This window comes from Parus major, chromosome Z, assembly GCF_001522545.3.
Source record: "Parus major isolate Abel chromosome Z, Parus_major1.1, whole genome shotgun sequence".
Taxonomy (NCBI): Eukaryota; Metazoa; Chordata; class Aves; order Passeriformes; family Paridae; genus Parus; species Parus major.
The window spans coordinates 29289906-29298951 of NC_031799.1; the positions used below are offsets into that span (position 1 = coordinate 29289906).

The 9046-nt window shown below is 34.1% G+C and overlaps 1 protein-coding gene across 47 annotated transcripts in view; it reads right to left on the bottom strand.

Annotated features, from left to right (window-relative positions):
* PTPRD (protein tyrosine phosphatase receptor type D) overlaps positions 1 to 8922 on the bottom strand; it is a 1166996-nt gene extending 1158074 nt beyond the window's left edge. For 21 of the 47 annotated variants that reach the window (XM_033520262.1, XM_033520279.1, XM_033520276.1 and 18 more), the window contains exon 1: positions 8792 to 8922. The gene's annotated coding sequence lies outside the window, so the exon portion shown is untranslated. The remainder of the gene's footprint in view (positions 1 to 8791) is intronic. The other 26 variants (XM_015652791.3, XM_033520289.1, XM_033520288.1 and 23 more) reach the window with 3 other exon arrangements.
* Between the last annotated feature and the right edge of the window lie 124 nt (positions 8923 to 9046).

Below are 9046 nucleotides of genomic sequence, written 5' to 3' on the forward strand. Positions count from 1 at the left end.
TACAATGAAACATTGTAATTTGATTTTTTTAAAGAAGCCTAATTTAAGTAACCAAGAAATGCTTGGTTAAATAAATGCCACAATTCATGCCTTCTTTAATTTGTTCAGCATTGCCGATTGATAAAATTAACAGAACATGAATATTCATGGACTTCCTCCTCCTTCCTCGTTCAGTTCTCAAGCCAACCAAGACCTGTCAGAGCAGTGGAAGGGGAAAAAGAGATGTAACCTTGTAACTGCACTTCAGCGTTTCTCAAAGATACTAACACACCTAAACTCATCCCAAAATTCACAAATGTACACTTTATTGATTCTGTAGCAGAACTCTACCAGATACTTCTTTATCTCTTCGCCTACACTAGGAAACATCTGATATTTACATAAGCTGGAGTGCTCTCTTTCCCATTTTTATCAGTTCTAGAAAACACAAAGTAAGTAGGTTGAGGATATCACCCTTAAAAAAAAAAATCTTACCCCAGAAGAGTGACTATGCTTGGGATCAGTGAGGGAGAGAAGAAATCCAAATTGTAAGCTAATTTTAAAATAATTAGACACTATACCTGTGTTACAGGCTTCTGAAAAGGAAGGGTAGGAAAAAATAGGAAGACAGGAAGAAGTGAAAAAGGCTGGCCTCCATGCTGAGAAGAAAAAAGATGATTCTGAGCAAAAATATATTTGGATACTTTTCAATTTATGATTTAATGTAGAATATCACAATGAGAATATCCAGGGACTGCATTTCCACACCTAGAGAAACCTGTGGAAACCTAAAGTTGATGATGAAAAATAGATGCTGCAAAACAATTATTACTGTTATACCAAATACAAAGATCACTTTTTTGTAATAATCCTAGAATAGAAAAGAAAGAAAGAAACAAAAACCTATAAGGGGTTTTCAAATGAAAGAGGTTTTAAAATAGGACAAATCATGCATTTTGATTAGGTCAAGAGAGCACCACAACCTGTATGAAAGGTGCTCAGGAATTTTTTTAATTCTAGATTTTTTTCTTAATTCAGATTGCCCAGCAAAAGAATAGCAACAACAACACAACAAAATAATAATAATAATTAAAAAAACAAAGAAAAAAATCCGAACCATATTTCCTGACCCCTTTATTCCATCAAATGGCCTCCAGCAACTAGCATTATTTTTGTACTACTTTGCCTCTTTTCTCCATTAGAATGAAAAATTGAAAACAAACTGCACAGGAAGCCCATTGCAGTTTGTTCTACAAATGCAGAATATATTAATTTTAACTATTTCCCTTTTGAATTATTTCCCCTTTTTCTCCAAGTAACAACAATTGTGTGCTGTTGATCCAATTATAACTGAGAAACTTAACTTTGCAGAAGACTTTCATAGATATGGGTAGCATGGTTAAGAATATTTGGTTACCCATGTATGGTGACCTTGATAACTTTTGGTTGCTCTTGAAGCTTTGCTATCCATTGTACACTTTCCAGCTGATGCATTTGACAGAAGAATTTCCAGCCTCATTAACCGATTGTTGCTTCAGTGAATTGTCAGAGGACACTGGGTGTACATGGAAGAAGAGAAGTCAAACCAACCCACTCTAAAGCCTACACTCTGAAAAAACAGGCAAATGGATTTTTGAAGCTTTTCAAATCTAGCTGCTCAGCACTCTTAGGAAAAAAAATAAAAAGAAAAAAAAAAAGAAAGGAAGATTAGGACAAATCTTGTAAAAAAGCCATTATATATTTTATGCATAGGGAGAAATGAAAATTTCACAGAATATTTGTGCATAAAACTGAAGAAATGGCTAAATTATTCAAAGGGGAACACTGGTTAACACTATATTAATGTGACAGTTATACTTCTTTTCTTGTTTTTTGTTAAGTACTCTACTTGGTATGCTACTGATACCAGTCCAAAATTAGTGATGTCAAATTTGAAATTAATGAGCTTTGCTGAGCATATTTCTGTTTGTGAAGGAATACCAATGATTAATACGACTTTCCATTAGGAATTTTTCTGTGAATGGTATGTACACAAATTACATTAAATGTTATAGGTAATGAATTATTTGAAACTCTCTTTTATGATTTATCAGTACCTACAATTCTCAAAAATTTACAAATATATAAAAAAGTTACCTAAATTTTCTCTCAAGGAAAAATTCCTGGTATATTCTTAAATACTTCTACTAACAAATGTAGGACATTTCAGTAATAATGGTTTAACATGGATCAACCCTCTCCCAAGCACATTCCTCCCATCACAAAAATTTTTTGTTTCAAGGTATCATCAAAATAGGTTTCAATAACTTCTTATGTTATAAGCTTTAATATCCTAGCTGTATGACAGTTTGGGAGTTGGTATTACTGATGCTTAAGTATGGTAACATTTTTATATCATGGTCAAATTGCCCAATAATTAATAGTCAAAAAACCACACACTTCCTTCAGGAAAACCTAGATGGAGAAAATTATCAACTGTAATTTTATACTATTATGTTTTCTGATAAAGACAAAACTCTTTATGGCTTTCTATCTCCCTAAAGAAGCCTGAGAATGCCATCTGGCAAATCTGAGCTGCAATAAGAAAGGGAAAGCAACTCTTGCTAAGACATGGACAGTGCATGTGAATTCTCTTTGAACCCTTTCCATTGAGAACTGCTGATGCTTTGAGCTTTGCCTCACATTATCACAGCACCTTGCTGTTAATGTAAAAGAAAATCTTTCAAAACTGGGAAAATGCACCACCCTGAAAGATTTTTTTCTGATTGTTAAATTGATGGGATGACAAATAACATATCCTTATGTCATTTTACCCAAATGAAAGGTAATGCACACATAGTTTTTGGGTTTATCTTTTTGTTACTGCCTGTAATTCTGTAACTAAGTAAGAGTTACATCATTGCACTCCCTTACCTGCAGGAATTTAAAGTATGTTGTGCTTCACCAGGAGTTGAATATAAAACTCTCCTTTAAGATCACAATTAAGTCCTTCAACACAGATTAAAATTTGTATAATTAGTGATCTTATTTAACTCCTTAGGAAACAAAAAATCCACATACTAAAATTTAATATTTTATATTAGATCTAGTTACAGTATAGAGAACTTTTTTTTTTTTCTTTTTTATGAAAGACTGAAGAAAAACACGTTTGACTAAAAGAACAAGCAGTGCAAGGAGAACACCAAACTACTTTAAATGCTGGTTTATGTAGTACAGGGTCTGGTGATGACTTTATGCCTTGTACCACAATGAAGGCTACATTTTAAGTGTGTAGGGGTGAGACAAAGAAAGAATGCGTCAAAGCTAGAGCAAACTTACTTTGCCTGACATACTCCCACATTGACTGTTAAACTGCTGCATGAGAGTCTAAAAATCACTTCACTTTCAGACTAGAGTAGATGCAATTGTTCTTATGCAGTTACTTCTGCTGCAGTACCCTTAAGAATTACCGTTCCCAGAAGACAGATTGGTGTACACTTCCAACCTGCTGCCACCAGAGGACCTTTATTCAGGTTGGTCACCTTAAATCAATCATCATCTTAAAGCAATTGAGCTGTCACCTATGAGAAGCTCACCAGCTGGGAGGACCACTCCGGAAACGTGAGTTCACCTTACCCACACAGTTTCTGTAATAACTAGAAGAACTAAATAATGCCACTTCCCACTAAGACCATGAGTCCTCCTTTATGCTTACAGACAATCATCCCAGCTGAAGCAGCTTCCTCTCAACCCACCTTTTCACTGCAAACAAAAAGCATATGCGTTTAACATTTCACTGCTGGGCACTGTTACACAGACTTTGCAAATGAGCTAGGTAATCTAAAACCAAATAAAAAGCAGCATCCTGGAGAAAGAGTGATTTCCTCAATGCCATTGTGTATAGCTCTTATTTTTTAAATTAAAAAAAAGCAGAATGCCCCATATGCATCAAAGTATCACCTTACCTTTTGAGAAACCATCCTGAAACATACGAAGAATTCAGTTTAAGCAGCTTTTCACAATGAGATGAAACTTAAACAAGGGACTGCCTGATGTAGAAAAACATTTTTCTAAACCAAATATTTATACAACACGGAGTACTGGGCCTGTCATATGTACCTATCTGTTAATTAGCAAGTATATCAGCTCATGCTGCTTACAGCTGGAACAAATCCCCCACAGCATTCTCAGAAAAAGCATCGGACTATACAGAGCCTTCTTCATATTGCAAACATACACATCTAGAGTTCTCTTTATCCAAGCACATCTCCAAAATGTTAATTTTACTTTTCAATGCAGTCTAAGTACATAATTTGGAAGTGTAATAGGATTTCAAAGAACTTTAAAGGCATTTAAAGCATGACTTTACTCAGCATAACGTGAAAATAAACTAGTATTTTGATCAATTTCACAGTATTGCTGATAGAAATTTTTTAGAATTGATTTATAAACCAGATTCTTCAGTATCCAAACAGTAAAAATTTTATTCAACTAGATTTTCAGCTTATATATTGAAAAAAAACCCCACTTTTTAGAAGTATTTACAAAGTTGCCACTACAGAAATTAAGAATATCAAGAATACAATTTCTTGCACAGTAGTCTTCATTTAATAAAGCATATTTAACAGAATATAAATGTAAGATAAATAGAATAATTTCTGCAACTATTGACAACAAATGAAAATAGATGAGCAATTCAGCCTTCGTATTGACCATAAAAGTAGTAAATTTGTTGCAATTTTTTGTTTATTGCTATCTTTTCTGCTATTGTTTCATACTAGATCTTACCAAAAACTATTAGAACGGATAAACTGAAAATCAAACAGCATCTAATGCATTAAAAATTATTTTAAAATCTCCCAGTATGCATTCCTTTTGCCTGTGTGCCTGTTTCCATCTCTTAGTCTTTTTTATCAAATATATTTAATTCTTATTTGAAAATTAATTCATGCCTACTGCCTATTTCCTATTAGAATTTTAAATCCATGTTTGCTGCTAAATATTTTTTATCACAAATATGTCCAAAAACTTATAGTCCAACTGCACTTCTTGCCAATACATTGTGACCCTATTTCTATCATTATGTTATCATTGTGACATAAAGTCCCTTGATAACTTTGTCAGAGTTTGCTAGGATTACAGCTGCAAAACTTCAAGGTGGAAAATCTACAAGAAAAAGGGGTAACATAAAAGCTCTTTAAGAAACTTCTAGTACTAATGACCTTATAACATATGTGTGGAAAACTAAACAAAATAAAATGCCACACATACAAGCATTCTCCAAATACTTTTGAATCTGAGATCTTTCTATGGCCTTTTCACTTTTTTTTCCTATCTTAAAGAACACCCTGAACAGCTCCTCCTCCTGAGCCAATTCTCATAGAATCCTTATGGCTACTAATGAAGGAAAAAAACTACTTTCCTTGAGTACAGGTATCAAAATGCAAAACCCTAAATTATAAAGCATCCACATAAATGTCACCATTAAATTTATATTTGCTGGTTACAACGTCTTTAAAGTGAGAGTAAATCAATAGAGATTACTCTAATTTTGTGGGATTCAGGTACCAATCTGTTTTTGTACTAAACAAGTTTTAGGCTGATTAAAGGTATCAGTGACCTTTTCCTAAATGCTGAACTCACCTGTTTTCCGATTAAGCCAACAAGAATCTTTGTTTCTCTGACTAGTTATAGCACTTCAAATCTGTAGAATTATCATTCATATATACATAAAAGTTATCAATGCTGTGTAAGTTCTTAAAGGAGCACAAACAAACTCAGCTGAATAAAGCATCAGTGTATTATTTGATATTAATCATATTCCCCATTGCAAAACAGTTTGTGCTATCAAGCAGCATGTTTGTTTGTGTACTGTCAGTTTCTCCAGCAAAGCCACATATAGCAAAGAACAAAGAAGGAAACATTGCCATAATTTTTTCATCATACTTTATCACCACAAAGTTTGGTGGTAGCTCAGTATATTAAGTGATTAATACTGACAACGTTAGTTGATTTTGTCTACTGAAAACTAATGCAGGTATTGAGGATTTTATTATTAAGAAATCTTAAATATGCACATGTCAGAGGAATTAATCATTGATTCCCTGTAGACTGCTTATATATTTCATCAGACCACTATCTGATCTGAATAAAAAGAACAATTGCATAATAAACCACATTACTGCTGACATATGCAACTTTGTTATATCAGTTAAATGTTTTCACAGCAATAGGTGTTTTTAAAGTCCTCTCCTGTTTCTTCTGAAACAGATTGATCCGATTTGACATTTGCCTATGCCAACAATTCAAGAATGTACATGAATATATAATCAAATACAATATGTATCACATTTAATTGCCATGATTTGACTCAGGTCATTTCCTACAGCAGTAATTACAGCAAAAGTGGAGTATGTTTTGAGTAATTTTTCATATAGATTCTAAAGTACTGCCATGACATATCCTAGATTAAAGAAAATCCCCAAGACAATTTATGAAGACTGTGCTCCAAACTAATAAAGCCATTGAGTATGAAGAGATTCAAGCTAAACTAGACAACAACTTCCTGTCTGGTTAGTCATAAATATATATATATATATATTTTTTTTTTGTTTTGTTTTGTTTTTAAATAGACACATTGTTAGACATTCAACATTGTTGCATGTTTAGGGCCACCTAGCAGAACTGAAAGCTTAGCCTAATAAACTTCACTGCATGCAGTCTCAAAACAGTTCATGCAAATTAGCTGGGTATATTATTTTAATGTGCTGTCCACAGGGAGTACAATACAGCAATGAGCCATGTCAAATGTTACTAAGTCATTAAAAAAAAAAAGGGAAAGCATTTTGGTTTGACTTGAAAGGTAAATTCATAGTAGTAAAACAGTAACAGCAGGATTCCTTACTAAGTCAGAAAATGTGTTATCCTTTAATTAAAAGTTCACTAGTTCATGGGATATTTTTTTCCTGCCAATAAATGTCAATTGCCAAAAGACTACTGTAATGCAGTATGAAAGTCACCCTGATTCACTGTCTCAGAACTTGTACCCTATGCTTTTTAATTCCTTCCTAGCTCTAAGATTCTGAATACCTGAAAGCAACTCTGAATGTCATCCATCTGCTACTGCAGATTTAGTCTTTCCTGCTTGTGTCACATTAATTTCCTAAATAAATTTTGTCTAGTTATCTTTACTGTTGTGACATAAACTAATTTCTTTACTTCATGAAGAAATGCATTTTACTTGACCCTGACAAACTTTCACTCCCAGTGACATTTATTAGTTGTGGCTGATTTTAAATCACACCTGAAAGTGCAAGATGAATTTCATATTTCGAAGTTTAATAGAATGCATTTGTAAGTTCATGTTTAATGGTTTCTAATGGCACATTTTTTTTTCTGATTAGGTGAAGAGTAAAGACATAATACATAAGAGATTTGAGTTGTATTGTTTATTTACTGTAGCCACTTATTATTCTGAATTTGTACTGTTAAAATAACCCAAATTTGTCAAGAATTTGTAAAGACATAATTTTAATTTATTCTAGTTCAAACCCACATTGTCCCTACAATAGATACAACACATGAAGCATTTAAATCCAAATCCATTTGGCCGGAATAGAGGAAAAATGCTGAAATGCTATTGATTCCTTCCAGTACATTCAAAACACCTGACTCAACTGTATTTCTACTGACATAACACTGAGGTTTTATTTAGATATTAGCAAACATGAGCAAACGTTTTCATTGACATACCTGTCATTGTTATTTCTTTTCTCTACCTAGGAAACAGTTAACCCTCAGCTAGTAATACTAGCTGTTTCCTTCAGCAGAAATGCAGCAAATGTCAATAATGGGTCCACTGTCCCAAGAGAAATAATGCCTGCAAAAAAGTTCTCTTTCCCAGATGCAGATATATTTAGTGCTGAACAACACCTAACAGCAGACACCTCATGACATACATTTATATGATCTTCGTACCTTCTGTTAACTCTACATCTCAGCCAGCAAACCTCAGTTCCACTGCTCATGACGCCCTTTTAAATGAGTTTATCTTTTTGTATCCCCTAGATCTTTCTCACCTATTGAAAGCAGTGCCACCAGCACTTTTGAATATGCCCCAAAAAAGCCCTTTGAAAGCAAAGCTGTTGTCTGGAACTGTCATCCTCATCAGAAGAAAAAATATACATGTATTTTATACATATAAAACTTGATGAAAAAATTAAGAACTTCAGAGATATGGGCTAAAAATGCTTACAATTGAATGTGGACAGAAATACTCTTAGTATCTATAAGTCAGGCACATTTTACATTAAACTGAATGTCCTGTCACCTGGCATTGCTTTGCAGGTCAGACCATTCTGCAGACCCCTCCTGAGGGAGCATCTCTTTGTTTAGATTTTGTCTGTATTCTACCACATCCCTACACCTGCACTGAAGTGCGACATTATACAATACTTGCCACACTCAGTTTCTTTAAACAAGTATTCACCTTCAATTTTCTTCACTCATAAAAAAACAGGAAACCACTTAATGCACCTTCCCACTAAAAACAGTTCCAAGTTAACACAGCCAAGTTTCTCTCTGACCAGAACAGTAACCTGAAAACAGAAATGCATGCACACACACATATATATATATATATATATACACACACATGGGTGTGTACATATATATATACACATGTATATATATTATATATATATATATGTGTATATGTATATATATATAAAGATGTGTGTGTGTGTGAGCATACGTTTGTGTGTGAATGCTAAGAAAAGGTCTGGACAAGCCCGAGAACACAGGGACAGTAAGCAAGCACAGAGAATTTACTTACTAATGCTGTCCACTCGGACCTCTTTGGAAACCTGAAGGAGTCTCCGCTTTCCCCTCCTGCCAGTCAGGCGCCGCGTTGTGCCCCTAGTCCACACAGGCCCAGAAGGAACTGCAAAGAGAGAGAAGCACATGCCACATCAGGCAGTTCTGTTTTGATGGGATCCAGCGCCGCTGCCGCTAGCTCCTGGGGGGTAACCCTGTTTTCAGAGCTGACTCCGACAAGAGTCATTCTTCCAAAGATTTTTTTTTTTTTTTT